Below are 8,875 nucleotides of genomic sequence, written 5' to 3' on the forward strand. Positions count from 1 at the left end.
CTCAAGTTGTACCCAATCTATGCAATGCAACCCTGTGCAATCATGAACAGAACAGAAGGGATATGTTGATAGGGGACTTCTGTGTAGTGTGGCTCCCTTGTATATCAATGACACAGTGATTATTCTCTCCCTCCCTCTTTCCTTCCTTCCTTCCTTCCTTCCTTCCTTCCTTCCTTCCTTCCCTTTTTTTGTTGTTGTTGGTAATGGGGCTTGAACTCTGGGCCTGGGCACTGTCCCTCAGCTCTTCAGCTCAAAGCGAGTGCTCTACCACTTGAGCCATAGTGCCACTTCCAGTTTTCTAGTGGTTAATTAGAGATAAGAATCTCACAAACTCTCCTGCTCTGGCTGGCTTTGAACCGAGATCCTCAGATCTCAGCCTCCTGAGTAGCTAGGATGACAGGTGTGAGCTACCGGCTACAGGCTGTTCCTCCCTTTCTTGACTTGAGCTTCTCAGTATGGGGACTGTGGATATTTAAACTTTTTTTGGCAGATGTATAATAAACTTACTCCTGCCTGGGTCCCAAACCTGTGCTCATTGCTCCACTCTGAGTTGTTGGTTGAAAAATTAGTAGACACCTGGCATGAGACAGAAAGTGAAGGGTAAAGTGACTCACTGAAGGCCTACTCAGCTCTAAGAGGTTCTGTGCGGTGACTTCCGTGTCTCTTTTGTGGGGCTTGAGAAACACACACTGCTTCCTTGTTTCCTCCTCTGAGAAACAAGGGTAACACCAGTGATGCTCTTCCAAGGTGGTTCCATGGATTCAGTAACAAGCTCATGGTACATTGTGTGCTGCTAGGGAGATGGGCAACATGTGACTCCCTGAGTGAACAGGTGCACCAGCAGTGGGCGCTGAGACAAACTGTGTGGGGCAGAGATTTTTCCAGGGACAGGGGAGCAGAGCTGCAGCCATAGACCACCCAATGGCGGCGGCCATGTTTCTTGGCAAAAAGCACCCACACCCAGCAGCTCCTACGCTTGGGGACAGCTTGAACCACGTGTTCAGCTTCCCTGTTTTGGGTAGGATTCCCATCTGTCAGTGAACTAGGGAACACAGACCACCTCTAGCCCAGGGTGTGGGGTCTGGCTTACTGGCAAAAAAAAAAAAAAAAGTCCCTGGGCAGGAATCAGACCATTGGACAGCAGAATGAAGAGGCCCTCCCACTGGAGACCAATTCATTCTGCATTATCTTTCACAGACCAGCAAAACTCCCTCACAGATAGAAAAGGCTCAGTTGCTAGTGAAGTCTGACTGAGCTTAGAATTCTCATTCTCTGACCTTGGAGCACCTGTGGGGACACCACTGGATATTCTAGAGCTGTGCAGAGTGAGGTACATGGGCAATGAAGTGGTAGGCCTTGGGACTGAGCAGCCCCACCATGGAAGCAGCCATCATAGCTCACATTTACTGGGTTCCTACTCTTTGCCAGGCATTGGGACTAGTGGTTTGCATGTATTGGACCACTTATTTCTCTCAGTTATGCCTGGCAAGGGTATTATCCTTATTCCCATTGCATAGGCGGGAGAAACTGAAGCTCAAAAAGGCTACATCACTGTCCTAAATCGTACGGCTATCTTAAGTGCCTGATCTGGGATTTAAATCCAGTTTCGTTTGACTCCTCAACTGTAAGACTTAACCAGTCTTAAAATACCGCATGTAGATAATTGACAACTTCCATCATTTAGCGCAAACTTGGATTTTCCAAATGCCTACTTAAAAAAAAAAAAACGCAAAAAACCTCTAAGCATTTCCGCATGTATTATGTGTGAGAAGTGTGTCGGATGCTACCGTGATTCCTGTTTCGTTATCTCCTCTGATCAACATGCTGGTCCGCTAGGTAAGGAAATGTCTTCTGAGACCCAGATAAGCCAAGTGGCCCATCCACAGAAACACAGCTGGCTCGTGGCGGAGTGAGACACCAGACTTGAAGAGATAAGCAGAAAGGACAGCCTGGCCAGGTCTCAGGAGGTGGGGAGGGATGGGGCAGGACCTAGCACAGGGCAGCAGCCCCTTCCTGGCTTCCTGACAGTGCTATTGTTTGAAGCGGGTTCTTGGACATCCAGGAAATGGGCGACATCGCTCCCAACAAAGGAGAGGAAGCTGCCTGGATGTAGCAGCTCCACCTCACGCGCTGGCCCTGGAGCTGGAGATGGGAGTCTGGCCAAGGCTGCCCGACCCTCTGCTCAGCCAGGCCATCCAGCCCCCACCCCTGCCTGCTGACTCTCTTTCCTCCCAGCAGCCCAATTCCAAACCCTTCTAGCTCTAACCTCAGGCTTTCCTTCTCTAGAAGCATCCCACCCCTTTCTGACGGCCTACAGCCCCACAGTCCTAGTAGAGGAAACTTTCCTTCTACTATGCCCCAAGGCTGAAGAGTTCTGCACCTTGAACTCCAGGTCCCAAGCCTGGCCTCAGTTTCCACATCTATGTAAGTGGGATTAGTGAAGATAGTCTTAGTTTTTGTCAAAGGGCTCCTATACCTCTAGATCTCTGAGCCTAGCCATTATTCCTGAGTGGATCACGTAGAAATGGCAGCACCTAAGGCCCCCAAAAGAGGAGGAAGAGCCAGTCAGTAGAGCTGTCATAGAGGTCTAGACAAGGCAAAACTAGATAGAGTAAAAATCAAAGATGTTCTTTCTCCTGGGCTCTAGGATCAGAGAGACCTCGGTTCAAATCCCAGCTCTGCCTCTTTATGTGTAACTTTGAGCAGGTCACTCTACCCCTCTGAGCCTTTGTTTCTGCTCACCTAGGAAGTGGCAGGCAGTCACCTCTATTTGCAGAGTGGCGGTGGGGATTAAATGGAGTTGAGCACCTGAAAGAACACAAGGCATGTGGCAAGCACAGGGTTCTTTCCTTTGGGTGACTCTTCTGGCAACAATCAGTAGAGCCGGGTGCCGGTGACTCACGCCTATAATCCTAGCTACTCAGGAGGCTGAGATCTGAGGATCATGGATCAAAGCCAGCCCAGGCAGGAAACATCGTGAGACTCTTATCTCCAATAAACCACCAGAAAACCGGTGGCTGTGGCTCAAGTGGTAGAGCACTAGCCTTGAGCTGAAGAGCTGAGGGACAGTGCCCAGGCCCAGAATTCAAGCCCCATGACTGACCAAAAACAAAACAAAACAAAAGAATCAGTAGATGCTGTCTAAGTCCTGTCTAGGAGCATGTGAGGAGCGCAACCTGTCAGGACACATCAGGCAATGGCAGACTCACAGGTCCCTCATGCTTAGGATTACCATTTCTTTTTTTTTTGGGTCCGGTCGTGGGGCCTGAACTCTGGGCCTGGACACTGTCCCTCAGCTCTTCAGCTCAAGGCTAGCGCTCTACCACTTGAGCCACAGTGCCACTTCCGGCTTTTTTCTTTTTGCTTATGTGGTGCTGAGGAATCGAACCCAGGGCCTCAAGCATGCAAGGCAAGCACTCTACCACTGAGCCACCTTCCCAGCCCAAAAGATTACCATTTCTTGGGAGGCCATCTAGATCTAAGAACCACAGGCCATGCAAGTGAACCACACCCTTGGAGTCATCTGATCTAGAGCACCAGATGAGGGAGGCCCAGTGATGGCAAATGACAGGCGAAGTCCTGTCTCCTGGTAAGGAGCTTGTTCCAGGCAGGAGGTTCCTAGGATTTCTAGAGATCTTTTCTCTGCTCCCTGGTCCCAACCCATGACAAGAGAGCTGTCCGTGCTGGCAGAGGAAGGGTGGGCCTTTCTCCTGGACCTTCTCCATATCCCTGGCTTCCTCTGATCAGTCAGAGCTGGAAACTTTGATCCTTTTTGCTACCTCTCTGAACTTAGGCTTCTCTGTGTCAAACTTACTAAACTATGCACCTGTCACAAACTGACAGATGGAAAAGAACCTTGAAATTCTGTGCAAACAAGGGGTCATTCTAGACCTTCCATTTCCATAAGCGTGTTGGTTGAGCACCTACTAGATGTCACATCATCAATGGCTTATATGGAACCAAACTGTCCAGCAGACCGAACTGGGAGAACCCTGCTTCCTCCAAGGGCACTCTCATGAATACCACACTGTCCCAGCCTGGCATCCCTGCTGTAAAGAGAAAGAAAACAAAAAGGAGGGAGGAGGAGGAGGAGGAAGATTAGAGAAGAAACCCCCTCCCCCTCATGCCCTTAGCCCTGCCGCCCACCATAGGGATGAATCTCCAGGAAGCCCAGCGGGTGGCGAGGTCCCAGCACTGATTGCAGGAGATGGCAGGAGGGCTGGACGGTTGCTATGGCAACTTCCTGACTCGCAATGCCTCTTCCCGCTGTGGCTTTGGGAAGTCAGATGTACCTGGGCAGCCTCTGCATCTGTGTGCCTGGCTACGTCTCTCCAAGGGGGGGGGGGGTAGGACATGTAGGAATGTTACATGCAAATTCACACACACACACACACACAGAGCATCTGGCGTGCCACCGGGGCACACACAGAGGCCTGGGATGTGGACATCCACACCAGGATGGGTACAGAACCCTGATGATTGGCAGAAGAGCCTGTGAGGATGGCAATAAGACCAGGAACATAGGCATCTGGAAGGGTTGCAAGGTGCCGGGCAGGAGACAAAGGTGTTAGGGTCAGATCATGCTTAGACCTTCTGGTGGTGTGTGTGGGGTTACTGGGAAGCCACATAGGAGAGCTTTCAAAAGGGGGAGGGAGCATGTCAAACCTGAGAGCCCGCCCTTCACAGCCCATGGAGACAAGGCAGGGGACCAGTGTGGACACTGCTCCTGTTGTCTTTTCTTTGGCTATCTAGTTTTTCCATTTGCATTTACTCCTTGTAACATAGGCCGTTTATTTGTTTTCATGCTTATTCCTTGTCTAGCTTCTCTATGCAGGCATCAGCTCACAAGAGCAGAGGGCTTGATTGCTTCTTTCACTGATAGACTTCAAATCCCAAGAAGAAGTCTGGCTATGGGTCCTTGATAGGTATTTGCTGAGCAAATGAATGAGGCCTGGAGGAGAAGTGAGGCCTGGCAGTAAGGGAGGAAATGTGCAGAGCACACACAGAAGCATACAAAGTAAAGTGACTGGCTGGGTTAAGGTCAAGGCAGTCAGGAATAAGGTCATGATGTAATTCCAGGTGAGCTGCAGGACGCTGGGACCAAGAGAGAAATGGGGAGCTGGATGGGGGAAAGCAAAATAGATACCACATGCTGGACACTGGACCTGAGTGAATCGAGTGGGTTTTGGGGACCATTTCAACTCTCTGTCCAGGGATTACCCTGACCCCTCTGGGGTTGGAGTCTGCAGCATCTGACGTCCAATTGAAATCAACTACAAGCCACAAAGGCAAGCTATAGGTCATTTCACATTTTCTAGTAGATTCTTGGGAAAATGTAAAGAAATACTCAGGGCCTGCCTGGGTGTTGTCCCTCAGCTTTCTTGTTCAAGGCTGGCACTATGCTACTTGAGCCACAGCTCCACTTCTGACTTTTTGGTAGTTAGTTGGAGATAAGTGTTTTGTAGACTTTCCTGCCTGGGCTGGCTTTGAGAATTACGATCCTCAGACCTCAGACTCCTGAGTAGTTAAGATTTTATGCCCAGCATAAAGTTAGCTTTAATATATTTTTACCTAACCCTACAACATGATCATTTCAAAAGGTTATTAGTATTACAAAGTATTGTTGAGTGTCACTGGCTCATGACTGTAATCCTATCTATTTGGAGACTAAGACTGAGAGGATCATGATTGAAGGCCAGTCTGGAGATACAGGCAAGATTCCTTCTCTCCCAATAGCTGGACACTGTGGCATGAGCCTTTTGTCCCAGTTGCCAAGAGAAGCCTAAAATAGGCGGCTCTGGGTCCAGGTATAAGCTTGGGCAGGAAGCAAGACTCTATCTCAAAAAATAACCAGTCAAAACAGGGCATAGTTCAGTGGTAGCAAGTATAAGGCCCTGAATTCAAACCCCAATGCCACCAAAACTCAGAAAGGATATGAGTATACAAATTATTGAGGAGACATATTTTACTTTCCTATTTATGGGTACAAACTCTTCAAAAACCTGTATTTTACACTCACCTCATGTGTTTGGACTAGCACATACCAGTCAGTCAGTAGCTACCCGTGGTCAGGAGCAACTCATCAGAAAGCATAGTCCTAGGCTTCGAGTCTATGAGGCCCCAGCAGAGCAATCTGCTTCGATTCAGCCCTTGCCTGTCATCCGTTCACTCACTTGTCTGCCCTTTATTCCACAGTATGTGTGAGGCGCTGTGCTAGAACAGTACACTGGACATGGAAAAGTCTTTTTTCTTTTCTTTTCTTTTTTCTCACTAAGATGCTATTTCTAGCTCATGCATGAGGAAACTGACGTTTGGAGAGCTGGGGTGACTTTCTGGAGGTCACATAGCTTGTAACTGAGCTCTCTCTTCTGTCCCCCATTGTGTGAGTAACAGAGGTGAAAGTAACGTTTCTAAAAATGAAGAGGTTGGGATGGGTGCAGGTGGCTCACACCTATAATCCTAGCTACTCAGGAGGCTGAGATCTGAGGATTGCAGTTTGAAGCCAGTCTGGGCAGAAAAGTTCCCATGAGACTCTTATCTCCAACCAATTCCTCAGAAAAAGCCCGAAGTGGCTCTGTGGCTCAAGTGGTAGACACTAGTGTAAGCTTAAATAAAAGATTATTAGACTTTGCCAGAGAACCACACAGACATCCAGGTACAGAGAACAAAGAAAGGTTTATTGCTGGGGCCGCAAGACTCCTTCTTATCAGGGAGAAGTGAGAAGAAGCCCCGGCTATTGTTCAGGGTGACCTATATAACCTAGGAGGTCTAGGAGGGGCTAGAAGGGGCTAGGAGGCGGAGACCCTGGTGTGGATGTGAGGGCCAGGGGCTTCATCATGGCGGACTTGGATTGATGGCTGCTGTCCAAATAGTAGATAAGGGATCCTGCAACTGCCTAGACCTGATGGTCACTCTAAGGGACTCTTACTGCCTTATATGTGCTAGCTGCCCCAGAGAAGTACCATCCCAAGGTAAAGGGGGTTGCAAGTTGATTACTACATGGGCCCAGTGTTGCCTGGGAAGGGAGCATGCTAAGCTGTGGAGAAGGGAAGGAGTGGATTAAGCTATGGGAAGGAAGCTCATTTTGCTATCAACTAGCTTTGAGCATAAAAAGGCTCATGGACAGCAACCCAGACCCTGAATTCAAGCCCCAGGGCCAGAAAAAATAAAAGAGGAAGTTGGGACCCGGTAGGATTTACAGAGGGACTTCACCCCCAAGAAAGCCAGTGTTTCTAGATCTCCATACCTATGTAGAGGCTAGGTTCTACCCCTTCCCCATCAAGGCCCTCTCCCCAGCTGATGATCAGGACTTGGGGACCAATGATTCCTGATAATCCTGAAATAAGCCTCCACGTTGTGGGTTACACTGAGTCCTGTGGCCCTGCAGAGCCTCCAGTGGTGGTTTTCCACTGCCAGCTCAGCAACTTCAGCGGTCTGGATGGAAAACAATTTGCTGTTCCCATCCTGGGAGCCCATCCCCCAACAAAGTAACAGAAGAACTAGGGGAGGAGGGTCTCAGTGCTTGAAGACATGGGTTCGAATCCTGACTCTCTCCCTTCCCAGTTGATGACCTTGGGGAAGACATTTTTGACCTTTTAGGCTCTCAGTAATGGAGAGAGGTAGCTGACCTCCTGGGATGGGGCTACATGAAGGCCACAAAGGCACATGGTTCATAAGAAAGAGTTGTACAGGAATGCAAAGGACCTTTTTTTAAAGAAAGACAAACTCATAAGCCATATAGAAACCCTGACTTGGTTGTCTCCAGCAGGTGGGGCCTAGCAAGGATTTATTTTTTGTATATTCTTATTGTAAAAATACTGTACAGAGGGGTTACAGTTACATGAGCAAAGTAATGAGTCCATTTCCTATGGAGCATTGTTACCTCCTCCTTTGTTTTCCCCCTACCATCCCTTCCCTCCCCATCTCTCCAACTCCTCCCTCCCCCCACCCTCCCCCCCCCCCCCCCCCCCCCCCCCCCCCCCCCCCCCCCGCCCCAAGTTGTAAAGTTCGTTTTCAACATAGTGTCTGGCACATCTCATTGTTACAATGGTCAACCTGTATTCTTAGTTCCTAGCAAGGATTCTTCATGAGTGAAAACTCTGGTTCATGGGTGTGGAGTCTCCGTTGGGTCCTTTACCATCTCCTTTATCCTCCCATGAACCAAGTATCTAGTGCCAAGTTGAAGGAAACCGAGGGACTAAAACTTGGTAACATACTTGAAGTGGCCCAGCCAGGAAGTGGGGGTGCAGGATTTTAACCTTGACTTTCTTGTCCATAGCCATTGCCTCTGGCTTCTGCCCAGCACGTGGAGGTGATGATGGGCTGTCCCCCGGGTCATGCTGCCGCTCAGATAGCCTGTCCCTCCCTCACAGGCTGGGGTCAGCCGTCCATTCAGAGAGACATGGGCTAGGCGCGGCCGGATTTGCAGGTTGAAGACTGTTCCTCTTGGCTTCCGGACTTTGTGCCTCCCCCCGCCCCCCACAGCCCCTTCCCCAGGCCACCTCCCTTCCTGGCTCAGTGCTGGGGGTGACCATCGGGGTGGGGTGGCATCCGGACTGGAGCTGTGAAGAGGGTGTCTGGGAAGAGACTGATGGCCTGTCAGTTGGCTGCTGTCACATCCTCAAATTCTTTGTGCAAGTGGGGACTGGGTAGGGGGCAGGGGTGCGGACTGAGCAGGAGAGGAGGGGGGGGGAAGGTGAGGATGGGGGAATGTGTGGTCAGGGACACTTTCATGGCCTGTCTGCCTCTGCTGGTGGTGGTTTGTAGGTGCTGTGTGTGTCTGTCTGTCTGTCTGTCTCTGTCTGTGTCTGTGTGTGTCTGTCTGGGGGAGTCAGGCTCTGATCCCCAACTTTGAGGCCAGACAGGCAGGACTTCT

Source organism: Dipodomys ordii, unplaced genomic scaffold (genome assembly GCF_000151885.1).
Source record: "Dipodomys ordii isolate 6190 unplaced genomic scaffold, Dord_2.0 Scaffold127, whole genome shotgun sequence".
Lineage (NCBI taxonomy): Eukaryota > Metazoa > Chordata > Mammalia > Rodentia > Heteromyidae > Dipodomys > Dipodomys ordii.